The sequence below is a fragment of the Anomaloglossus baeobatrachus genome, chromosome 1, assembly GCF_048569485.1.
Source record: "Anomaloglossus baeobatrachus isolate aAnoBae1 chromosome 1, aAnoBae1.hap1, whole genome shotgun sequence".
NCBI lineage: Eukaryota > Metazoa > Chordata > Amphibia > Anura > Aromobatidae > Anomaloglossus > Anomaloglossus baeobatrachus.
Genome location: NC_134353.1, coordinates 627,805,918 through 627,832,798, shown reverse-complemented (window position 1 = coordinate 627,832,798; position 26,881 = coordinate 627,805,918).

Genomic DNA, 26,881 nt, shown 5'->3' with positions numbered 1-26,881 from the left:
CCAAAGAGGTTTGATCAAAACTCTTCAATTTAACTTCCCTAGTTCTTATCTCCTCCTTAATGGAAGTAAGAAGCTCCCGATCATGCACAATTAACATATCCAGAATTATTGAGGAACATTTTGCTAGACCCGATTCCCAGGTTTTCTTGAAATCCCGATCTGCCTCCCAGGCGGGGAAGATCTGTACCCTTAATCCCCTTGGAATAATCCCCAGTTTCTTATATTGCTCCAAACTTTTTATATTATACCAAACCTTAGTCAGGTTTTTATGATGCTTAATCAACTCACCACTAATTATACCAAAACCATTTTCATTACTTGCCTCCCCTTCAATCTGATCCGGGTTACAAAGATCAAAGACATCCAATGTTTGGTGAGCCCATGCACTCTCCCTCTCCTCTAAATTGATACCAGCTGATGAGAAAAAGACCTTAGTACGTAATAGTAAAATACAGAACAACAAATAAATTTTGGTGTGCCAACACTCCAGAAAAACACCCTAAAGGAGGGTATTGCACAACAAGCAACCACTGAAAATATTTTAGAGGGCACCACCTCCAGGATTAAATAATCCAACAATGAAAGGATAAGGGATCACCCCAACACACCAAAATAGACATAAAGAAAAAGGCAAGGTGGTATGCAAATGAGGGATACACCTTTAAGGAAATACAAATTTTAGTCTTTATTATAAACAAAGTGGACACAAACACATTAAAATCACTTAAAAAGGCATAAAAAGCCTCCAATTTCCTTGTTTTATCCCTGTAAGGGACAAACACCCCCCTAGCAGTATACAAAGGTCACAATATACAGGCAAATTTAACCCCTTAAGGATGAAACCAGTTTTGTACTTAATGCCCGGGCCATTTTTTGCAATTTTGACCAGTGTCACTTTATAAGGTTATAACTCTGGAACGCTTCAATGGATCCTGGTGATTCTGATTGTTTTTTCATGACATATTGGGCTTCGTGTTAGAGGTAAATTTAGGATGATATTTTTTTATTTTATTTGTGAAAAAATCTGAAATTTGACAAAAAAATAAAAAATTCTGCAATTTACAAACTTTTAATTTTTATGCCCATAAACCAGAGAGTTATGTCACACAATATAGTTAATAAATAACATTTCCCACTTGTCTACTTTAGATCAGCGCAATTTTTGAAACAACATTTTTTTGGGGTTAGGAAGTTAGAAGGGTTCAAAGTTCATCAGCAATTTCCCATTTTTTCAACAAAATTTACAAAACCATTTTTTTAGGGACCACATCACATTTGAAGTGACTTTGAGAGGCCTAGGTGACAGAAAATACCCAAAAGTGACACAATTCTAAAACCTGCACCCCTCAAGGTACTCAAAACCACATCCAAGAAGTTTATTAACCCTTCAGGTGCTTCACAGGAACTAAAGTAATGTGGAATGAAAAAAAAAAAAATTAACATTTTACCTAAAAATGTTGCTTTAGCACAAATTTTCTTACTTTTTCAAGAGGTAACACCAAAAATTGGACCTCACACTTTGTTACCCACTTTCTTATGAGCGCGCCTATACCCCACATGTGGTCAGAAACCTTTGTTTGGGTTTATGGGAGGGCTTGGAATGAAAGGAGCAATATTTGAATTTTGGAAAGCAAAGTTGGCTGAAACAGATTGCGGGCACCATGTTGCATTTACAGCTCCCCTAAGGTACCTAAACAGCAGGAACCCCCCTCAAGTGACCCCATTTTGGAAACTAGACTCCTTAAGGCTTCTATCGAGAGGTATAGTGAGCATTTTGGACCCACAGGTACTTCACAGATTTTGATAACGTTACGTTGTCATATTGAAAATTGTCATTTTTTTCTCAAAAATATTGCTTTAGCATCAATTCTCTCACTTTTTCAAGAGGCAATTCCAAAAATTTGACCCAAATGTTTGTTACCCACTTTTTTATGAGCGTGGTGATACCTCACATGTGGTCTGAAACCTTTGTATGGACAAATGGGAGGGTTTGGAATGAAAGGAGCAATATTTGAATTTTGGAAAGGAAATTTGGCTGAAAAAGATTGCGGGCACCATGTCGCATTTGGAGGACCCCTAAGGTACGTAAACAGCAAAAAAACACCACAAGTGACCCCATATTGGAAACTAGGCCTCTCAAGGAATGTATCTAGATGTTTGGTGAGTACCCTGAACCCCCAGGTGCTTCACAGAAGTGTATAACGTTGAGCCATGAAAATAAAAAAAATACATTTTTACCACAAAATTGTTACTTCAACCACATAGCTTTTTTTTTTAACAAGAGTAAAAGGAAAAAAAGGAGCATACAATTTATTGTGCAATTTCTCCTGAGTATGCTGATACCTTATGTGTGGTGGAAATCAACTGTTTGGGTGCACAGCAGGGCTCGGAAGGGAAAAAGTGCCATTTGACTGAACATTTGGCTGGAATAATTAGTGGACGCTATGTCGCATTTGGAAAGCCCCTAAAGTGCCTAAACAGTGGAGGTCCCCCACAAGTGACCCCATTCTGGAAACAAGACACCTCAAGGCTTTTATCTAGGTGTATATTGAGCATTTTGAATCCACGAATACTTCACAGAATTTGATAAGCTTAGGTTGCTATATTGAAAATTTTCATTTTTTTCACAAAAATGTCTTTAGCATCACATTCCTCACTTTTTCAAGAGGCAACAACAAATCGTGGACCCCACAGGTTGTTATCCAATTTCTTATAAGCGCAGGGATACCCCACATGTGGCCAAAAACCTCTGTTTGGATTAATGGGAGGGCTTGGAATGGAAGGAGCACCATTTGAATTTTGGAAAAGTTGAAATAAATTGCGCGCACCCTGTCACATTAGCAGGGCCTCTTGGGTACCTATACATTAGAAACCCCCCACAAGTGACTCCATTTTGGAAACTGGACCCCTCAAGGATTTTATTCAGGAGTATAGTAAGCATTTTGAATCCACAGGTACTTCACAAAAATGTTGCTGTGCAACAAATTTCTCACTGTTGGGCTATATGCGCACGTTGCGTAAATACATGCAGTTACGCTGCGCTTTGTAGCGCAGCGTAACTGCATGCGTCCTGCGTCCCCTGCACAGTCTATGGAGATTGTGCAGGGGCCGTGCGCACGTGGCGTCTTGGAGCACAGCGCTTCGGCTGCTGCCCGAAGCGCTGCGTTCTAAGAAGTGACATGTCACTTCTTCCATGCGCTTTGCCGGCAGCTCCTGCTCTGTCTATGGCAGGAGCTGCAGGCAGAGCGCATGGAATCGGCTTTTTTTTTTTTTTCTCTACGGACATTTTCTGCAGCGATTTGAAGCGCACGTGTGCTCTTCAGATCGCTGCAGAAATTTCTGCAGGGCTAGTACGCAACGTGCGCACATAGCCTTAGGCTATGTGGCCATGATCCAGCGACACAGCGTCTAGTACACAGTGCCAGCCTTCCTGCAGAGATGTGAATGTTGTCCATGGGAGAACGCAGCTGCCCATGCCCACGATTTGGGTTCAGGCTGCTGTGGACTTTAGCTCTATTCTACCTGCAGAGAACACTCTTGTCTCCGCAGCATAAATTGACATGCTGAGGCTCGGGAAGCTGCGCCACAGGTCGGTTTATGCTGCGGAGAAAAGAAGCACAGTGGGCATGGGATTTCTAAAAATCCTTCCACTGTGCTTCTACTGCACAATGCAGCGTTATGGATGCAGGGAAAACACTCTGCGCCCAAAACGCTGCAAACCTTGATTGTGGGCACATAGCCTAAAATGCTACAATGGATGAATGGATAGATGTCAAACATATATAACGTCCCACCCCCTGCATGTTCTAAGCTGGCGCCCTTTAGTGCCTTTCATGTGGCACTAAAGGGTGCCTAGCCTTGTATTTAGCCCAAAAAGAAAAAAAATAATTAAAATAAATGACGTGGGGTCCCCCCTATTTTTGATAGCCAGCTAGGGTAAAGCAGACAGCTGTAGCCTGCAAACCACAGCTGACAGCTTCACCTTGGCTGGTAATCAATTTGGAGGGCTCCCCAAGCTGTTTTTTTTTAATTATTTATAAATAAATAAATAATTAAAAAAAAAAAAACAAAACATAGGGTCCCCCCCATTAGATCACCAGCTAAGGTGAAGCTGACAGCTGGGGTCTGGTATTCTCAGGGTGGGAAGAGCCATGGTTATTGGACTCTTCCCAGCCTAAAAATAGCAGGCCGCAGTCGCCCCAGAAGTGGCGCATCCATTAGATGCGCCAATCCTGGCGCTTCGCCCCAGCTCATCCCGCGCCCTGGTGCGGTGGCAAACGGGGTAATAAATGGGGTTGATACCAGATGTGTGATGTCACCTGGCATCAAGCCCAGCAATTAGTTATGTCACGGCGTCTATTTGATACCAGACATAACTAATTGACAGTAATAAAAAAAAAAATTGACAACAAAAAAATTTATTTGAAAAAACACTCCCCAAAAACATTCCCTCTTTGGCCAATTTATTGAAAAAAAAAAAAAAAATCGGGTCCCTGCTGTAATCCATTGTGAGAGTCCCGCGGCGATTCTTGACCTTCTAGAATATGGGGGGCACGTTCAGGGAACGTATCCCCCATTTTCTAGGAGTGCAGACCCTCCATTTGAGGAGAGTGGGTGCAAAGAATTTGCACCCACTCTCCCCGGGTCACAGCTGCAGACTCCGTGCAGCAGCAGCCAGCGTCTCTGAAAGCAAAGCAGGAAGCTGAGCTGACAGCCGCGCGGCGCTCTGCAGTGTGACCGGCGTGCACTGTGAAGGAGGAGGGGGCCGCGGGGGATCAGAGCTGACAGGTACGGAGGACACCGGGGAACACCGGGGTGGGAATAGAGGGTTACCTGGCAGGGCCTGGGGAGAAGGTTTCTGTCGTATGTGTCATAGCACATGCGACAGAAACCATAGGAAAGGGGGAAATGCGGCCGGCGCGCTGCTGTGCGCGCCGGTATGTGCGGCGCCATGTTGGATTTTCGGGAGGAGGGGGTGGTGGGGGGACACTTTGGCGACACCGGGGGACCGGAGAGGACCGGGGGATGAGATTTATCTTCCATCTGACATGTTTGTTTATGCCAGATGGGAGATAAATGATTTTTTACCGGCGCGGTCATTTACTGTAACCTGATCATCGGTATACGGTGTATACCGGTCATCAGGTGAGCGGGGACCGGAAAAACCGTCCAGAATCATGATCTCCAGGGTCTCAGCTACCCCCGGCAGCTGAGACCCCGGAAATTTTCTGACTCTGGGGGGCGCTAGACCCTTTTTTCCGACCGCCGTTAAAAAGCGGCGGATCGGAAGAAGTACCCTAATTTGTCGCCGTTAAAAGGCGTATCGGCGGTCGTTAAGGGGTTAAAGCAGGGCTTTGTTAATATATATACAGACAGGAGTCACTCAATAATAACTGGGTCATAGGCATGCGTTTAAACTTTACATCAATCATGGATGCATAGAGAAATAACAATTACCACGTAACCAAAATCATGTCGCCTTCCACAAAGACGCCGTCAATGCGACGCAGGACGTCCGTAGTGTCACGTACATAAGAGGGCAGTGTTTCCACCAAAGGTTTCAGATGGTGATCTATAAATTTACAGATGGGGTCACACAAACCCTCTATGCCGGACACTATCGGGCGCCCAGGTGGGTTGACGGCGTCTTTGAGGATTTTAGGCAGAATGTAAAAGGTGGGTATCCTGGGGTATTTGTTACAAAGTTCCTCAAACATTTTCTTGGTAATTAGGCCATTCTCGAAAGCCTCATTCAGGATGGTGGTGAGTTCACTGTAAAATGCAGCCAGTGGACTGGAGGGGAGTCTCCTGTATGGCACACAGTCCACAGCTGGACTCAAAGACAGGGGGGGAAATTTTGTGGACTTAGGTAGTAAAGTATGAGGGAACGTACCTGTAGTCAGTGCCTCCTGCTCCTGGAGTAGATCCTCAAGGTTCTGGATGGCTTCCCTTTCCACCTGTCAGACACCGTATTCCGCTTGTGAAAAAGTTTTTTTAAAATTAATTTACGAGAGAATAGGTTGAGGTCCTTCAAGGCTGTAAATAGATGGAAGGGATTAGCGGGGGAGAATGTGAGACCCCGTGATAAGACCTCCACCTGAGCACCAGTGAGCACCCGTGTTGGTAAGTTAATTACCTGCAACCTATTTCCCTGCCGCTTGTTCCTTCCTTGGGCTGCAGGTGGACGGGCCCGTTGCTTAACGCGCGCTCCAACCGTTTCGGCCGCAGTTGGTGAGCTCACCGATGCCTCGGAGGAGGAATCACCACAACAGGTTTCAGACACCAATAAGGAGGATTGAGGTTTCTGATTGTGGAGGAATAACCCCTTGTGCGTCCTCTCCCTGTGTCCATTCTCCATTTGAAAGCCCTTCGTGTCGAATAATCAATAATATCCCTATTTAATTTTTTTAAGTTTATACGCCTTGATCTCCCATTCCCATCTCTCCAATTCCTGATTCATTTCGGAATAAAATCGGGTCATGACTTCAGGTGAGCAGGTGCCATTCAGACTTTTTTCTAGGGATTCTAATTCTGTCTCTATTAAGGTCAGGGCGGATGAATTATGGTCCCATAATAGGGCCAAAAAAACGCGGAACACGTCTGAGCGAGTTCCTCCCATTTTGTCTTAAATCCTTCGTCCTCTAAGGTGAAAGAGGGAAAGACCTGTACACGGAGGCCACAGGGTACCAGGTCTTTCGCAACGTATTTACCCAGAAAGCCTTGTTCCACCACAACTTCGTTCTTTTTTTCAATAATTCTTTGTATCTCAGGCTCATTGTCTCATTTGATTGGGTACTATCACTTCCACCACCTGATGCACCTCCTGTCTTCAGCACATCATCAATTTGTGATTGCCAGGTATTATCTCTGGCTCTAAAGTTCATGTTGGCTAGGAGACTGTGATAGACAGAAAACAAGCATATATTAGAAAAATTCTCCAGAAAACCCAACGTAATTGTATGTGGGGATAGTATAAACCCCCACAATTGGCACAAACTCAATAGCATGATACATAAGCAAGAGGACCAAGAGTTGTTGCGTGCAAAAATTAGACAAGTTTTATTAGATACAGCAGGTGGTCAATCATTAAAAATCACATAAAATCCATGTAATAACGGGACCAAAGGCTGAGGTCCATGGTGCATCAGGGTTAATGGTAAATAGTAAGCATATAGTAATGCACCCGATCAGGTGCGTACATTAAATGCATGTTATCACATAAATGCCAGTCAGTGACATTAACCCCTCAGAGTCCCCACCAGTTCACAGCATGTGCCAAAATCACGTTAGTATATCTACCAATTATTGGTGGAGTGGTATGGCCCAGCCTGGTCACAAGAGCATAACCTCAATAAAGAGCGACGTACATTTCGAAAGGTTCTGTTAAAATCTTCATCAGGGTTCTGACCATCTACCCCAACATTCCGATTTTAAATACTCGAGCCGATTGAATGGGTCCGGAAGCTCGCAGACGGCGCATGCGCCGACTCCCAGGCAAGTCCCGCGAGACCGCCGCCGTCACGACACAATCGCGCATGCGCGTCTCCATAGATCCCGCGCAGGCGCGAGACGGCCAGACGGCAGGGACGATCCAGCAGGGATGAGCATGGAAGCCGGCGCACGCGCACAGGAGCCGCCAGAGCTCACTGAGATCGTAACTAGATACAGAGGCGCTGCGTTACAGGTAAATAGAAATCACAGTTTAAAGAGAGTGACAGCCTATACAGGCATCATGATGTTGTTTGTATTTCATAGGAGAGGTCCTTTTCATCTTGATTAATCCATATGGACATCTTGTCATACTTCCAACAGTGATGAATTTCTATCACATTAACCTATAATCACAAAGAGTATAGATGAGTCTTTCCGGTGTGGGGATAGATAGACAGAAGGGAGTGCATATTAAAAACATTAAAAGTGATAAATCCCTTCCATCTATTTACAGTCTTGAAGGACCTCAACCTATTCTCTCGTAAATTAATTTTAAAAAAACTTTTTCACAAGCGGAATACGGTGTCTGACAGTCAGGTGGAAAGGGAAGCCATCCAGAACCTTGAGGATCTACTCCAGGAGCAGGAGGCACCGACTACAGGTATGTTCCCTCATACTTTACTACCTAAGTCCACAAAATTTCCCCCCCTGTCTTTGAGTCCAGCCGTGGATATTTTCACCACGGTGGTGTGTGAGGATTTTAGACAAATATCAACCAGATGCAGATGTGACAATTTGACACGGGCACAAAGGTCAGCCCTGGTTGAATTACAGGGATATCACGACATAATAATAAAATCAGCAGACAAGGGGGGTAATGTTGTCGTGTTACCAATAGATAAGTATGAACGGGAAGTACTGAGGCAGTTACGGAACAGGGAGACATACAGGAGACTCCCCTCCAGTCCACTGGCTGCATTTTCCAGTGAACTCACTGCCATACTGAATGAGGCTTTCGAGAAAGGCCTAATTACCAAGAAAATGTTTGAGGGAGTTTGTAACAAATACCCCAGGACACCCACCTTTTACATCCTGCCTAAAATCCACAAAGATGCCGTCAACCCACCTGGGCGCCCGATAGTGTCCGGCATAGAGGGTTTGTGTGACCCCATCTGTAAATTTATAGATCACCATCTGAAACCTTTGGTGGAAACACTGCCCTCTTATGTACGTGACACTATGGACGTCCTGCGTCGCATTGACTGCGTCTTTGTGGAAGACGACATGATTTTGGTTACCGCCGACATCGAAAGTCTCTACACTTGCATCTCTCACGAAGACGGTCTCAGAGCGGTCCGGTTCTTCCTCGAGACGTCAGGTCGGGATGACGATATGGGCGAACTGATAATTGAGCTGCTTTAATTTGCCTTGTCACACAATTTCTTTGTATTTAAGGATACTTTCTACCTGCAGCAGCGCGGCACTGCCATGGGCGCGGCTTGTGCGCCTTCGTACGCCGGCCTCTTCCTAGGGTATTGGGAGAGGCTGGTTTTTAGTGACGGAGGCCCCGAGCTTTGCGCCCATGTGCAGTGTTGGCTGCGATATATAGATGATATCTTTTTTGTGTGGCAGGGTAGTCCAGAGCAGCTTCATTGGTTTATGGGACAATTAAATACCAACAAATTCAACATCACATTGACCCATAAGAGCAGCAGATGCAAGATCGATTTCCTAGATACACTAATTACAGTGGATGATAGGGGATCGATCCAAACGGACGTTTTCCGCAAGGAAACGTCAATAAATACACTTCTGCATGTGTCCTCGGCCCATAATCCATCTACAATTCGCGCCATCCCGACCGGGCAGTACCTGAGGGTGAGACGGATATGCTCATCTAATACCATGTTTGAGGCACAGTCTGTGGACCTCAGAGACCGTTTTCATGATAGGGGGTACAGCGTAAGAAGCATAAAATCTGGCTATAACCATGCGAAAAAAACTTCGAGAGCACAATTGCTGACTAATACCGCAAAAAAACCTAAAACAACAGGATGATGTAGTGAGGTTCATTGGGACCTACAACCAGGAATGGGAGACAATGCGCCATATTATGAAGAAACATTGGCTGGTATTATTTACTGACCCGGTACTTGCGGAGGTACTTACCCAGAACCCGATGATGACCTCGAGGCAGGCCAGAAGTTTGAGGGACATTCTGGTACAGAGCCACTATGTCCCTCCCAGGGCCAATCCCTTTGGATCACGTGGGCCGATACAGGGGTGTATCCCTTGTGGGCACTGCTTGGCCTGCAGCAATGTCCTCCGTAGCTCAACCTTCCATTCATCAGATGGATTAAAGAACTTCCATATAAAGCAATATATCACGTGTGGTACAACACACGTGATATATTTTGCTATGTGTACATGTCCCCTGACCTATGTGGGTCTCACCTCTCGTGAGCTCCACATCAGGGTCAGGGAGCATGTTAGGGACATTGCTGCGGCTAAATCAGAAGTTGATCCAAGTGTCCTGAAAACACTCCCTAGACATTTCAGATCTCACCACTCCTGTGACCCCTCCAAACTTAAAATTAGAGGCATTGAAGCCATAGTGGGGGGAATCAGGGGTGGTGACCTCAAAAAACGTCTAGCGCAATGCGTGACCAAATGGATTGTCACCCTGGACACTCTGGTCCCTCGAGGTCTCAACGAGGCTGTCAGTTATTCACCTTTCTTATGATACTATCTAAGAGTAATATATATGTGCATATACGTATAAGGGTATATATAGTCTTGTGGATTAACCCTTGTAGGGACAGATATAATTGCACATATCTCATCTGTCTCAATATTTGATTGTGATACTATTTTTTTCTTCCTAACCACCTGCAATCTTATCACTTTTAATGTTTTTAATATGCACTCCCTTCTGTCTATCTATCCCCACACCCAGTGGCGTAACTAGAGTTGGATGGGCCCCGGTGCAAAGTTTAGACCTGGGCCCCCCTCCACATACACAGACACTTGGGGTAGGGGATAATGACACTGACACTCGGGGTACAGGATAATGACGCTGACACTTGGCTCTCACCCACAGCACCCTGAAATCCCTCTATCAGCACCCAGCTTTCCTATGTTCTGATATTTATCTTGTCCTCAGCACCCAGCTTTCCCATATCAGAGCATGAGAAAGATGGGTACTGAGAGATGTATATCAGAACATGGGAAAGCTGGGTGCTGAGAGATGTATAGCAGAGCATGGGAAAGTTGGCTGCTGAGGGAAAGAGCCTTTTTCCCTCAGCACAAAACATTTCCATCCCATACTTGTATCTTTGTCCCCCCTGTATAAAGTTCTCAAAATACTATAACAGCCCCCACATAGCCTTCCAAATAATTGTATAAAGGGTCCCACATAACCCTTCATATATTAGAATGCAGATACATAGCCCTCCATATATTATAATGCACCCCCATAATCCTCCATGTATAAAGTAGCCTTCAATTATAATGCATTTCCCATAGTTCTCCATGTATTAAAATTCACCCCATAGGCTCTCCATATATTATACTGCACCACATAGTCCTCCATGTTTTATAATGCACTTCCATAGTCCGTGTATAAGGTAGCCTCCATAGTCCTCCATATATTGTAATGTAGCCCCCATAGTCCTATATGTATTATAACACAACCCCATAAAACTTCAGATGGTATTATGCAGCCCCATACTCCTCCATGTATAATTCACCCCTATATTCCATGTATAAGGTGTCCCTTCATTTTTTATTATACAGCCCCACCCTCCGACCTCCATTTTAATGCAGCCCTATAGACCTCCAGTATAATGCAGCCTCATTGACCTCTATGAATATTACACCTCTATATTCAATGTATAAGGTGTCCTTCATGTTTATTATGCAGCCTCACCAGGCCTCCATATATAATAATGCAGCCAACCTCTCCAGGCCTCCATGTATAATATAGCAGCCAGCCTCCCAAGCCTCCATGTATAATATAGCAGCCAGCCTCCCCAGGCCTCCATGTATAATATAGCAGCCAGCCTCCCAGGCCTCCATGTATAATAATGCAGCCAGCCTCCCCAGGCCTCCATGTATAATAATGCATCCAGCCTCCCCAGGCCTCCATGTATAATAATGCAGCCAGCCTTCCCAGGCCTCCATGTATAATAATGCAGCCAGCCTCCCCAGGCCTCCATCTATAATAATGCTGCCAGCCTCCCCAGGCCTCCATGTACAGTATCATGCAGCCTCCCCACCCCAGGCCTCCATGTACAGTATCATGCAGCCTCCCCACCCCAGGCCTCCATGTACAGTATCATGCAGCCTCCCCACCCCAGGCCTCCATGTACAGTATCATGCAGCCTCCCCACCCCAGGCCTCCATGTACAGTATCATACAGCCTCCCCACCCCAGGCCTCCATGTACAGTATCATGCAGCCTCCCCACCCCAGGCCTCCATGTACAGTATCATGCAGCCTCCCCACCCCAGGCCTCCATGTACAGTATCAGGCAGCCTCCCCACCCCAGGCCTCCATGTACAGTATCAGGCAGCCTCCCCACACCAGGCCTCCATGTACAGTATCATGCAGCCTCCCCACCCCAGGCCTCCATGTACAGTATCAGGCAGCCTCCCCACCCCAGGCCTCCATGTACAGTATCAGGCAGCCTCCCCACCCCAGGCCTCCATGTACAGTATCATGCAGCCCCCCCACCCCAGGCCGCCATGTACAGTATCAGGCAGCCTTCCCACCCTAGGCCTCCATGTACTGTATAATGCAGCCTCCCAACTCCAGGCCTCTGACCACCGTGTACTCACTTATATATATATATATATATATAAAAAAAAACAAGTACTCACCGCTCTCCTCCTTCCACTGCTGCTCTGTCCTGACGTCTCCTTGTTCCACTGCTGCTGTACTCCCTGCTCTCCTCCTTCCACTGCTGCTCGTCCTCCCCTCTCCTCGTTCTCCCGGTGCTGCGGTCGGCGTCCTCCCTCCCTGCGCTCTGTGCACTCAGCACAGCAGTCGCACAGGAGTGACGTCACCGCGCAGGCACAGGGGGAGAATGATGATTCAGAGCGGCGCCGGCCGCTCTATGCTTCATTATTACTGTGCGCGGTGACGGGGGAGGGGGACCCCGGTGCCGCCGCTGACATCGGGCAGGAGGGCCCGGTGTCGGGGGCGGCAGCGGGTCATATAGTGGGCGCGTGCACTGTGACAGATCAGCGCAGCTTCTCTCTCACTGAGAGGAGCTGGCTGCTGATCTGCCAGGTCCCCGCAGGCCCCAAACCGCCCGGGCCCGGTCGCGATGGCGACTGCTGCGACCGCGGTAGTTACGCCACTGCCCACACCGGAAAGACTCATCTATGCTCTTTGTGATTATAGGTTAATGTGATAGAAATTCATCACTGTTGGAAGTATGCCAAGATGTCCATATGGATTAATAAAGATGAAAAGGACCTCTCCTATGAAATACAAACAACGTCATGATGCCTGTATAGGCTGTCACTCTCTTTAAACTGTGATTTCTGTTTACCTGTAACGCAGCGCCTCTGTATCTAGTTACGATCTCAGTGAGCTCCGGCGGCTCCTGTGCGCGTGCGCCGGCTTCCATGCTCGTCCCTGCTGGATCGCTGCCGTCTGTCCGTCTCGTGCCTGCGCGGGAGCTATGGAGACGCGTCCCTGCTCCCGCGCATGCGCGATTGTGACGTGACAGCGGCGGTCTTGCGGGACTTGCCTGGGAGTCGGCGCATGCGCCGTCTGCGAGCTTCCGGACTCATTCGATCGGCGCGAGTATTTAAAACCGGAATGTTGGGGTAGATGGTCAGAATACCTCTACCCTGATGAAGATTTTAACAGAACCTTTCGAAACAGACGTCGCTCTTTATTGAGGTTATGCTCTTGTGACCAGGCTGGGCCATACCACTCCACCAATAATTGGTAGATATACTAACGTGATTTTGGAACATGCTGTGAACTGGTGGGGACTCTGAGGGGTTAATGTCACTGACTGGCATTTATGTGATAACATGCATTTAATGTACGCACCTGATCGGGTGCATTACTATATGCTTACTATTTACCATTAACCCTGATGCACCATGGACCTCAGCCTTTGGTCCCGTTATTACATGGATTTTATGTGATTTTTTAATGATTGACCACCTGCTGTATCTAATAAAACTTGTCTAATTTTTGCACGCAACAACTCTTGGTCCTCTTGCTTATGTATCATGCTATTGAGTTTGTGCCAATTGTGGGGGTTTATACTATATTATCCCCACATACAATTACGTTGGGCTTTCTGGAGAATTTTTCTATTAAATAGTAAGCAGCCTCAGACTTTTTTGCTAATGTTTCCCGAAAGGGCAAAAATTTTAGAAAGCTTTGGGCCCTAATTTTGAATTGTGAGATCTGGCATGCAGAGCTAGATCCTGCAACACTCCATGGTCCCACAAGATCTCGCTCTGTGCACTAACCCATTGCTGCATCGTTTACTAACACATCCTTTTAGTGGTTACTGTTTGGTCACTGCTTAGTAACAATATGGCATTGTTGGGTTAGTACATAGAGCGAGATTGCCACTCTTATGTCTTATGTTATTTCTACTCCTGTTTAGGGATGGGCGAACCCGAACTGTAAAGTTCTGGACGCATACCGAACACATAATGTTCGAGCACAAGGTCCCTAAAAACGGGTTTCCCTGGGAAACCCGTGTTACAGTTCGGGTCGAGTTTGGGTCCAGGGGCTGTAAAAAAAGCACATTATTAAAAACATTATGATTATACTTACCAGTCTAGCGACGCATCCTGCAGACCCGCTATCTCCCGGCCGCTTCTGCTTCCAGATCCGATCATTAACTTCTGGCGGTATTCACTGCACTGCTCGTCATTTGGCAGTCTTCGGCTTTTTCCGGCTGTGTTCGCAGTGACATCAGGGTTCACCCGAGTCCATGGCTTAGCCATGGATTCGATTGAACTTTGACTATCACTGTCAGCCTGCTCCTCACTCTATATAGACGATTGTCTGTACACAGCGATGAAGCAGAGCTGACATTGCTGTCCCTATGGACTACGTCAAACTAAGGATTTTTTTATAATAAATATGGAGTCTCTAAATGTTTTTTTTGTTTTATTTCTCATAAAAAAAAATTGTGTTGTGTTTTTTTTTTACTGTTTACTAGAAATTCATGGAGGTCATGTCTAATTTGACATGACAACATGAATTTCTGGCTTAGTACAAGCTGAGAATACAAAGCTGGTATTAACCCCTTTATTACCCAGCGTGCCACCACCATCCGCTGTAGAAGCCTGGTAAAGCACCTGGAAATGGGGCTAAGAAACTATGCAAAACCTGCCTGACGAGGCATCTGGAAGCAAAGCACTAGATTCAGTGGAATGCATACTTGACAAGAACGCTTGAGCCACCCTGCGCTGAGGATTCCAGATCCCCGCTGCCTGGTTTTACCTGGCTCGCCATCCAAATATGGCAGGAGCCTACGCAATTTTTTTAAAAAAAATATTTATTTAAATAATTTAAAAAAATATTGGGCTTCTCTGAATTTTGATTGCCAGCCAAGATAAAGCCAGGCAGATGGGGTGGCAGCTCATAGCCGTCCGCTTTATCTGAGCAGAGAATCAAAAATACTGCGGAGCGCTGTCATTATTTTAATGATTTATTTATTTTTTCAGTACTGTGATGTTAATGATAGACACCGGCACAGAGAATGGCCGTCTGTGATTGCCTGTTGGAGTAACCTGAAACCAGCCCATACACTGGCATGTGGCAGGAACTGCACACAGCCATAAAGCATATAGAGGAGGGGACAGCCATGTAGTCTTGCTCAGCTAACCCGGAAGCAGATCATAAACTCTGGGCTTGAACAAAGGAAGATGCCAAAATGTATCCAGGTATGACGTCATTTCCCTAATGTGATAGGGGAGTGTGAAAAATGCTGCCCGATGTTTCCAGACTGAATAAACTTAAAGTCCACATGGACAAGGAGTTTTTTTATACTATAAGTGAGGGTCTGTGGGCATCACTCCATTGATTTTATAATTATAGTGGATGGCTGGTTACGTAGCTATGCCCACCAAGCAAGCCAGTCATGCCTACTAACCTGGAAGCAGACTACACATTGCACTGTATGCTCCAACCTGTGAAGACATCACACCCAAGCTGCCTGCTTTCTTTGTACCACACAGCCTGTGGAACAAAGTAGTTAGTTATAAACATGAGATCATCAAATAGTGGCCGTGACGTGGTGCAGCTAGAGGTGCTGTTGTAGCGGCTGCAAGGAGAGGACATGCTGAGCCTGTGCTTGTTATGCCACCAACCAAGACACCTTTCTGAGGAGCACGCCGGCGTCAGGGCGGTCTATTTCATTCTGTACACCCAAGTACTCCTGGACAGATGGTGAGCACAGTACTTTCTTCTGCATTTTCTTCCACCCAGTCAACTGCAGAAAGTGCAGATTTTGCACCTGCGGGCCATAGATATCCATCTTCCTCACCACCTTGCAAATCAGCCAAGCTGTCTGAGGCTGATCCACAGGGCATTCAGCAGAGTCTAATGCTTTTTGATGACTCTGCTGCCTGGGGTTCCATTTCCCATCCACCTGGCCCTGCCCCAGAAGTGAAAGAGACTGAGTGCCCTGATGCCCAATCATTTTTTCTGTTGGAGGATGCTTCCATGGGAGGCCAATGCACACAGTCAGCAGAGCCCCAAACCACGGCTCCAATGATGATGAAACACAGGTGACAATTGCTGGGGATGTCCACGATGTGTATACCGGCAAGAAGTGCAGGAGCAAGGAGTATTCTTGCCCGTGTCGCACAATGCTGTAACTCCCCGTCACATGTACTTACCTTCCAAACGACCTCGCTTTGGGCGGCAAACATCCACTTCCCGAAGGGGGAAGTCACACAGTTAGGTGTCACAGTGACGTCACACAGTGGCCGGCCAATAGAAGCGGAGGGGCGGAGATGAGTGGGACGTAAACATCCCGCCCACCTCCTTCCTTCAGCATTGCCGGCGGCCACAGGTAAGCTGCAGTTTATCGTTCCCGGGGTGTCACACGGAGCGATGTGTGCTGCCTTGGGAACAATGAACAACCGGAAGTTCGATTTTTGAAAATGAGCGAAGTGTCAACGATGAACGAGAAGGTGAGTATTTCTGCTCGTTCACCGTCGCACGTAGCTTTCACACGCTACGATATCACTATCGATGCCGGATGTGCGTCACTTACGACGTGACCCCGCCATCTCGTTAGACATATCGTAGCGTGTAAAGCCCGCTTTAAGCTGCTGAGAACAACAGCAGCCTATGCGCACTGAATGCTATGTTACACATCATTCAGTGCACATCGTTCACTGGTCTTTCTGCATAAACAAGCTATTAAACAACCAGTGATTGATTGATAAATAATTACTAATTGGTGATAAATCGCTTAATCTCTTACCCATTGTATGGCTAACATTGCTCTCTTTTATAATGCAGACATGATATTTTCAGCTGTATGGAGACATGCAAAGGGTGGAACAAGTGTCTAAAAACTTACTAGAAAGGTGTAACAGGAGAAAATGTCACACTTTAGTTCACAGGAAGTTGGAAAGTGACTTCCTGTCTATGTATAAGAGCTTGGACTGGACTCGTGGTCACACTGGAGATTACATGATACTGCTGCCTATAATGAAAGGTTCAAAATGTAAGGCTGCAACTGAGTTTTGGTGAAATTACACAGCTAGAATACTACTGGTGAGGCTGCCTTATAATTCCCAAAAATAAAGTGCTGGAGTACTACTTTAAATCAATTTTATCTACTGTATCTAATAGCCACTGAATGTAGTTTGGTTCATTATGAACATACTGTATATGCGCAAACATAGTCATTAAGTACCTCTTATTTGTTCATGAAAACACATTCCTTTAAAAATAACCCTTTGAAAGAAGATGTTACAGTTAATGGCTAAGGGGCCTAACAGGAACACTTTGCAAATTCTATTTAAAGCCATGACTAAACAGCCTGTTGCAAATGAATGAGCAAAAAACAAGATAGTGAAGTAACGACAGCTCATCGGAAAACATTGTAGTTTCTTGGAAATGTTAGCATGTGTGTTTGTTTGCCTAGCTATTTATAGCAGGACAGTTTGTCTGTCTGCATCTTTTTCTACCCTATTAATATATGTATCTACCTTGGGAATATAAATGCAGCAAAATGGGAAATATTACATTAATACTTATTCTTAAATTTCATTTATTATAATGCTTTGTTTGCTACTGTTTTCTGTTTGTCATATTTTTATCTACAGTAATGATGATGACATATAAGACTACGCTTCTAATCTCCAAAGGTTTGAAACATCCAGGTCCCCATCCTATAGGGGATCATGTTACTGAAACAAACAAAAAATACTGCTTGCCCATTCTAATTTAAAGCGAATCTATTCAAAGTACATAAAACACATTGAGAGCAAGATCATCATGTGTCTTATTATTATGGTTGAATATTAGTTGTCTTCATCCTGAGACCTGCTTCTTTGAGACATTTTTTCCATATACTGTATGTCTGAGATATGTACATTTATCACTATTTCAACTCTGGCTAATTTTTTATTATAGAAAAAAAAGTTTGCAGATGTCAACCACTTGGTTCTTCACCTACCTACAATGCAGACTTTCCCCTCTAGATTTAGTGTCTTCTGGCTGGGAGGGTTAGGAGGATTTCTTTCTCCCATAGCAAAGTTTGCACATACGGCTGCAAGTGATTTTGGCCCACTCCTCCATACAGATCTTTTCCAAATCTTTAAGGTTTCAGGCTGTTGCTGGGTAATTTTGAGCTTCAGCTCCCTCCAAGGATTTTCTATTGGGTTCATGTCTGGAGACTGACAAGGCCACTCCAGTACCTTGAAATGCATCATATGGAGCTACTCTTTAGTTGCCCTGGCTGTGCGTTTTGGGTCATTGTCGGACTGGAAGACCCAGCCATGACCCTTGTTCATTCCTCTTACTGAGGGAAGGAGGCTGTTGGCCAAAATCTCACAATACATGATCCCATCCATCCTCCCTGCAATACAGTGCAGTCGTCCTGTCACCTTTGTAGAAAAGTAGCTCGAAAGTATGATGTTATAACTTCCATACTTCACGGTTTGGATGGTGTTCTTGAGGTTGTACTAATCCTTCTTCTTCTTCCTAACATGGAGAGTGGAGTTGATACCAAAAAATTCTATTTTGCTTTCATCTGACCACACAACGTTCTCCTATGACTTCTTTGGATTATCTAGATTGCCATTGGTGAACTTCAAACAGGCCTGGACATGTGCTGGTGTGAACAGAGGTATGTTGCTTGCCCTGCATGATTGTAATCCATGACTGCGTAGTGTGTTACTAATGGTAATCTTTCCAGTTCTCTTCAGGTCATTGACCAGGTCCTCCCACGTGGTTCTGGGCTGATTCCTGACTTTGCTCATAATCATACTTACCCTACAAGATGAGATCATGTATAGAGCCCCAGACAGAGTAAGATTGACAGTCATCTTATGTTTCTTCAGTTTTCTAATAATTGTGCCAACAGTTGTTGCCTTCTCACCAAGCTGCCTGCCTATTGTCTTGCAGCCCCTCTCCATTCACTGTAGGTGTGAAAACTTGAAAAATCGTCAGTGTATCATATACTTACTTTCCCCACTGTATGTAATTATCCAACAAATATTTGAATCAATAAATAGATAATCAATGACTAGTACTCTAGCATAAGAACAATAAATATAGCCTTAAAAAACTACAAACAACATAAGACAAAGTTTAAAGTTGTAGTCCACTACTTGGACAACCTCTTCTCATTTCCCATGTTGGGCCCCATTAAAATAAAAAAAGCATTTACTCACTTTCCATGCTGGCGCCATTCGAGGGGTGTTGGGTTTCGCTTTCCCGGGGCTCACGTGAGGTTGCGATGTCACTCGAGCCTCATGCCCAATCACCGCCAGCTTCTCTCTTCCTTCCTTCAGGCAAATGGTAAATCAACAGGAAGTGAAAAATGCAGCTGACCACTTACTTCCTATTGATTAAAGGGAACTTATCAGGTACAATATGCACCCAGAACCACGACTAGTTCTGGGTGCATATTGCTAATCCCTGCCTAGTAGTCCCAGGCTATAGTAGCATACATAAAAGGATCTTTAGAAAAAGTATATTTCTAAAGATCCTATATGAAATGCTAATGAGTACAGGGACTAGTTGCAAGAACTTTAGTTCCTGCATTCATTTCACCCTCTTAGCATGGTAGCACGCCCACAGGGGCGTGCTAACATGCCATTCAATACCCACTGCCAGCATCACCACCAGCGGTGACGCGCGTACCTTTCCGTTGTTACTGCGTCAGATGCCGGGTATTGCGCATGATCAGGTCACCGCACTTCCGGTCATGTGCACTCTAAAGCCGGGTTTACGCGTCCCGAATTCAGAGAGGTCTAGTGCAAATGACCGGAAGTGCCGGGGACTTCTGATCATGCGTATTGACAGACGTCACTGATGTCACTGAATGCCTGTCAATAAATACAGTTATATAAGAAAACGCACAAAACCAATCGAATTATTCACAAAAGACAGACTCAGAAATCCCAACTTAGTAAATTATTTGTAAAAGGTTCACAAGAGGAGACATTTGGTTGTTACTGTAGCATCTGTCAGGGCCAGGTGTACGGGCAGGCCCAGGAGGTGGATCCACTGGACCGAACTCCTAGATGGTAGCAAAGAGTCCAGCAGCTGGAGCACTAGAAACAGCAGAGCAGTCCTTGCACACAGGTATAGCGGAGAAGTCCCTGGGACTACGGAGTTACGGGTGGTAGTCCGGGTGACGCAGCTCAGGTTCGGAAGCCGAGATGATGTCAGGCGGGGTCCGGAACCTTGGGAGCAAGAAGACGGGTCACCGCAGGGATCCGAGGTGGTGCGGACTGTCAGGATGGCAGATGGACAGCGTTCGGGTTTCAGGATACGGCAGACTGGATGGCGAAGCAGGCACGGCTCTACAAAGAGAGATAGGTGAGTACGAGCACAGTAACACCAGGAGACCTGACTCCTAGCTCAGGGAACACGAAGATCAGGCCCCGCCCCCTTGGACAAGAACCCCCTTTATACCCCGTACCTGTCTAACCTCATTTCCTGTTAATGGGCGCTGGCCCTTTAAGAAGGGTCAGTGACCGCGCGCGCGCGCCTAATGCGCGTGCGCGCGGCCCGGGTGCCAGAAGCCAGGGAAGGAGGCTGAGAGGAGGACGCAGGGGAGCCGAGCAGGGCCTGGGAGGCCGTCGGGCGCCGGGATCGGCGGCCAGGAAGCCCAGGAAGGACGGGCACAAGGGACTGGGACGCGGGGAGCGTGGCAGGTGAGCCGGGGAGCGGGGCAGGGGACCCGGGAAGGGGAGCCGAGGACCCGGGGAGCGTGACAGTACCCCCCCCCCCACGCCCCCCTCCCCGCAACCGAGACATGAAGGCACGGATCAGAGGAGTGCCCACATTCTCCCTGGGTTCCCAGGATCTATCCTCAGGACCATACCCCTCCCAGTCCACCAGGAAGAACTGCCGGCCACGAACAGTCTTCATGGCCACGATATCTCTTACCGCGTAGATGTCGTCCTCAGCAATAGGAGGAGGAGCCGGGCTGGCAGCAGCGGAGAAGGGACCAAGGAACACCGGCTTGAGGAGAGAGACGTGGAAGGAGTTGGGTATTCTCATCGTGGCCGGAAGCTTCAGTTTGTAGGAGACCTCATTGATCTTGCTGAGGACCTTAAACGGCCCGATGTAGCGAGGACCCAGCTTGTAGGAAGGAATCTTCAGTCGGATGTACTGGGAAGCAAGCCAGACCAGGTCACCAGGAGAGAAACACGGAGGGTCTAGACGCCTTTTGTCAGCGTGTTTCTTCATCCACTGGGAAGCGCGCCCAAGGGACGCCTTGACAGAGTCCCAAATGGTAGCGAAGTCACGGGCTACAGTATCAGCAGCAGGGACATCCGAAGAAGGGGATATAGGCAACGGGACGGAAGGCTGTAGTCCGTAAACGACATGGAAGGGAGATTTGGAGGACGACTCACTGACGTGGTGGTTATGGGAGAACTCAGCCCAAGGCAGAAGCGTGGACCAGTCGTCGTGATGGGCGTTGACATAGTGACGTAAGAAGGATGTCAAGATTTGATTGACCCTCTCCACTTGGCCATTAGACTGAGGATGGTAAGCGGAAGAAAAGTCCAGAGTCACTCCCAGATGTTTGCAGAGAGCCCTCCAGAAGCGGGAGGTGAACTGAGTTCCTCTGTCGGACACGATGTGGGAAGGAAAGCCATGTAAGCGAAAGATGTGTTGTATATAGGCTTCCGCGAGTTCCTGAGCAGAGGGCAGTCCGGGCATAGGGACGAAGTGAGCCATTTTGGAGAACCGATCCACCACGACCCATATGACTGTGTGTCCGGAGGATACTGGCAAGTCCGTAATAAAGTCCATCGCTATGTGTTGCCATGGAACTGAGGGTATCGGCAGAGGCAGAAGACGGCCATAGGGCAGGTGTTTGGGCGTCTTGTTCCTGGCACAAGAGGGGCAGGCAGAGACAAAGGCGGCAATGTCCGTGCGAAGGGATGGCCACCAGTAATGGCGTACAATCGCACCCCATGTTCTCTTCTGGCCTGCATGGCCGGCTGTTTTCGAGGCATGACCCAGTGTAACACTTCTTCCCTGTCGGTCTCAGAGACATAGGTCTTCCCGGGTGGTATCTGGGCCAGAGTGACAGGAGCCACCGGAACAATCTTGTTAGGAGAGATGATAGGTTGGATAGTCTCTTCCTCCTGCTCCAGGGGCATGAGAGACCTAGACAAGGCATCAGCGCGTATATTCTTGTCCGCGGGTCGGAAATGAAGCTGGAAGTCAAACCTGGCAAAGAATAGGGACCACCTGGCTTGCCGTGGGTTCAGTCGCTGAGCGGACCGCAGGTATTCCAGGTTCTTGTGGTCCGTGTAGATAATCACGGGGTACACTGCTCCTTCCAGGAGGTAGCGCCATTCCTCCAGAGCCAGTTTGACCGCTAATAGCTCTCGGTCACCGATGGTGTAATTACGTTCAGGTGCTGAGAAGCTTTTAGAGAAGAAACCGCAAGTCACCATCTTCCCGGAGGAGGATTTTTGCATGAGCACTGCTCCGGCTCCTGAGGAGGAAGCATCCACCTCTAAGGTGAACTGGCGGTTTAACTCTGGTCGGTGGAGTACAGGAGAGGAGGCGAATGCTCGCTTCAGGGAGCAAAATGCGGCGTCGGCCGCAGGTGACCAGTCCTTTGGATTAGCCTCCTTTTTGGTCAGAGCGGAGAGAGGAGCAGTCAGGGCGGAGAAGTGAGGAATAAACTGGCGGTAGTAGTTGGCAAATCCCAGGAACCGTTGGATTGCCTTCAGTCCAGAAGGGGGAGGCCAATTGAGAATGGCGGAGACCTTCTTGGGATCCATCTGCAGCCCAGTCCCCGAGATGATGTATCCCAGGAAAGGAAGAGAAGACTGCTCAAAGACGCACTTCTCATATTTGGCGTAGAGACGATTCTCTCTCAGTCTTTGTAGAACCAGCTTTACGTTCTCTCTGTGGGTCTGGAGGTCCGGAGAGAAAACAAGAATGTCATCCAGATAAACTACTACACATACGTAGAGGAGGTCCCGGAAAATGTCGTTCACCAGTTCTTGGAATACGGCAGGAGCGTTACACAGACCGAAGGGCATCACACAGTATTCATAGTGCCCATCGCGAGTATTAAACGCGGTCTTCCATTCGTCCCCAGAGCGGATACGAACTAGGTTGTAGGCACCCCGAAGATCCAGTTTGGTGAACACACGGGCTCCTCTGAGCCGATCGAACAGTTCGGGGATGAGCGGTAGGGGGTACTTGTTTTTTATAGTAATCTGATTCAAGCCCCGGTAGTCAATGCATGGGCGAAGGTCACCCTCTTTCTTCTTAACGAAGAAGAAGCCTGCTCCCGCAGGAGAGGAGGATCTCCGGATGAATCCCTTTGCCAGGCTTTCCATGATGTAGGTGGACATGGCCCTGGTTTCGGCTGGAGACAACGGATATATCCGTCCTCGAGGTGGTGTTGTTCCTGGGAGCAGGTCGATGGCGCAATCGTAGGGACGGTGTGGCGGAAGTACCTCAGACTCCTTCTTGTCAAAAACGTCCGTGAAGGACCAATAGGCCGAGGGCAGACCCGGTAGGTTCTCAGGAACCGGAGGTCGTCGGACTGGTTGTATAGACTTTAGACATCTCTCATGACAGGCAGAGCCCCAACGGGTGATTTCGCCAGTACCCCAGTTGACTGAGGGTTCGTGTGCTCGCAACCAAGGAAGTCCCAGCAGGACTTGGTGGGACATGTGTGGAAGGACGTAGAGAGCGATGTTCTCGGTGTGCAGAGCACCGATACGCAGTTCCACCGGCTTCGTGATCCAGGAGATGGTATCAGAGAGGGGTCTCCCATCCACCGAGGCAATCAGTAGGGGCTTCTCGAGTAGAGTAACAGGCAGCTGGTATTTGTCCACCGTGGCCTGCTGGATAAAATTGCCTGCTGCTCCGGAGTCGAGGTATGCCTCAGCCGTGAAGCGCGTCTCTCCTGTTGATACTTGTACCGTCCACATAACTGGGTCGGAGAGAGTCCCAGCACCTAGGGTGGCCTCTCCTACCAACCCTAGGCTTTGGAGTTTCCCGGCCTTTCCGGACAGGAGCGTAGGAGATGTGTGTCCCCTCCGCAGTAAAAGCAGAGGCCCTTGGCGAGCCGCTCTGCTCGACGTTGGTCAGACTGTCGTACTCGATCAACCTGCATGGGTTCGTGGACAGGAATCCCAGCTGTAGATGACTGTGGCACAGAGGACTTCTGTGGCGGAGAGGAGTGCCGTACCGCACGTCGCTCACGAACCAGCTCTTTGGAGCGCTCCTGAAAACGAATGTCCACTCGCGTGGCTAGGGCAATCAGGGCATCTAGGGTGGAGGGCATGTCACGACCCGCCAACTCATCTTTGATGCGACTTGACAGTCCTTCCCAGAAGGCGGCTGTCAGGGCCTCATTATTCCACCCGAGTTCAGAAGCCAAAGTGCGGAAACGGATGGCGTATTGGCCCACCGTCAGTGTTCCTTGACGTAGGCGGAGAAGTGATGAAGCAGACGCAGAGGCGCGTCCCGGCTCGTCAAAGGTACTGCGAAAGGCCTGCAGGAACTCTTGAAGATCCTTGGTCATGGGGTCCTCCTTCTCCCACAAGGGGTTCATCCACGCCAGTGCCTCGCCCTCCAGGTGAGACATTATAAAGGCGACCTTGGCTTGGTCGGAGACGAACAGATGGGGCAGCTGCGTGAAGTGAAGGGAGCATTGGTTTATGAAGCCCCTGCAGGTCTTGGGATCTCCAGCATAACGAGGAGGTGACGCCAAACGGAGTCGGGAAGCATCCGACGCGGCTGCCACTGGTGCGGGAGCCGTGGATTGCCTAGTGGGAGACCTGGGTGCTGCAGGCGTCATTGATGCTTGTAATGTGTACAGGCGAGTGTCCACGGAGGTCATAAATTGCAGCATGCGGGTCTGGACTTCACGCTGGCGTTGGAGTTCCTCTTGCAGGGCCAATAGTGCTGCAGCGGGATCCATGGCCTGATCTTACTGTCAGGGCCAGGTGTACGGGCAGGCCCAGGAGGTGGATCCACTGGACCGAACTCCTAGATGGTAGCAAAGAGTCCGGCAGCTGGAGCACTAGAAACAGCAGAGCAGTCCTTGCACACAGGTATAGCGGAGAAGTCCCTGGGACTACGGAGTTACGGGTGGTAGTCCGGGTGACGCAGCTCAGGTTCGGAAGCCGAGATGATGTCAGGCGGGGTCCGGAACCTTGGGAGCAAGAAGACGGGTCACCGCAGGGATCCGAGGTGGTGCGGACTGTCAGGATGGCAGATGGACAGCGTTCGGGTTTCAGGATACGGCAGACTGGATGGCGAAGCAGGCACGGCTCTACAAAGAGAGATAGGTGAGTACGAGCACAGTAACACCAGGAGACCTGACTCCTAGCTCAGGGAACACGAAGATCAGGCCCCGCCCCCTTGGACAAGAACCCCCTTTATACCCCGTACCTGTCTAACCTCATTTCCTGTTAATGGGCGCTGGCCCTTTAAGAAGGGTCAGTGACCGCGCGCACGCCCTAATGCGCGTGCGCGCGGCCCGGGTGCCAGAAGCCAGGGAAGGAGGCTGAGAGGAGGACGCAGGGGAGCCGAGCAGGGCCTGGGAGGCCGTCGGGCGCCGGGATCGGCGGCCAGGAAGCCCAGGAAGGACGGGCACAAGGGACTGGGACGCGGGGAGCGTGGCAGGTGAGCCGGGGAGCGGGGCAGGGGACCCGGGAAGGGGAGCCGAGGACCCGGGGAGCGTGACAGCATCATACGGACACTAGGGGATGATTTATCATTTAAATTGTGGTGCCACAGTTGCAGGCACTGCCAACTGTGCAGAGGGCAACCCGCTCCATTGTGGTGTTTCGGTGAGTCCTGTTATGTGACCGCCGCAGTCACATACCCTATGTAGGCTCAGCAGTCACATGAAAGCTCCATCATCCGAGCTATCTCCCCCAGTACAGTAATATCACGATGCCCTGGTCACATGATCGGAACAGCAGGACAAGCAAAGGACAAATCCCGCATTGTATTGCCATCTCTGGCATCCCCCCATATATCAACAAAACTGGGATCTCTTTGTATCTGTGTGATACTCCCTAAAGAATTGTCCAATCATGTATTCTCTTCATTGTCCTTGTTCTTTCTCAGGTGCAGTGAAACACTCACATAAGCTAAAATGGAGAGCGTCTCATGCAGGTTGGTCACTTACTTTGTTGAGTGAGAACAAAGATTGTGACTACCCATTCTGTAATGCTATGTTCACACTGGGTATTTTTGCAGCGTTTTTAGCTACAGATTTGCCTTGGTTTTATGCAAAACCATGCTAATAAAACGCTGCTTTTTAGGCTATGTGCCCACAGGAGCTCGCACCTGCGGATTTTGCCACCGAAAACCTGCGGATTTTCTAGATAAATCTGCAGGTTTCAGCAAGTACAGACACTCCCCATGTTATGCTATGGGACATGGGGAGTGTCTGTGTCCATGATGCGGTATGTGCGTCTGAGGAATATGCTGCGGATGTCCCGTGGTCGCACATAATTGCATGTCAATTATTCCTGCGGAGTTACCTGTGGAAATCCCGGCCCTCCACTATGGAGATAGAGGCCTGCACTTCCGCAGGTAAGTTGCATGAATGTCCGTAGGTTTTCCGCAGCTATTTTGCTGGAATCACGCAGCTATGTATGGCTGCGGATTCCGGGGAGCTGCTGCGGGGAACCTGCAGACGTACCTGCGGATATATCCGCAGGTGCGAGCTCCCGTGGGCACATAGCCTAACAGTCCCAGCAAAGTCT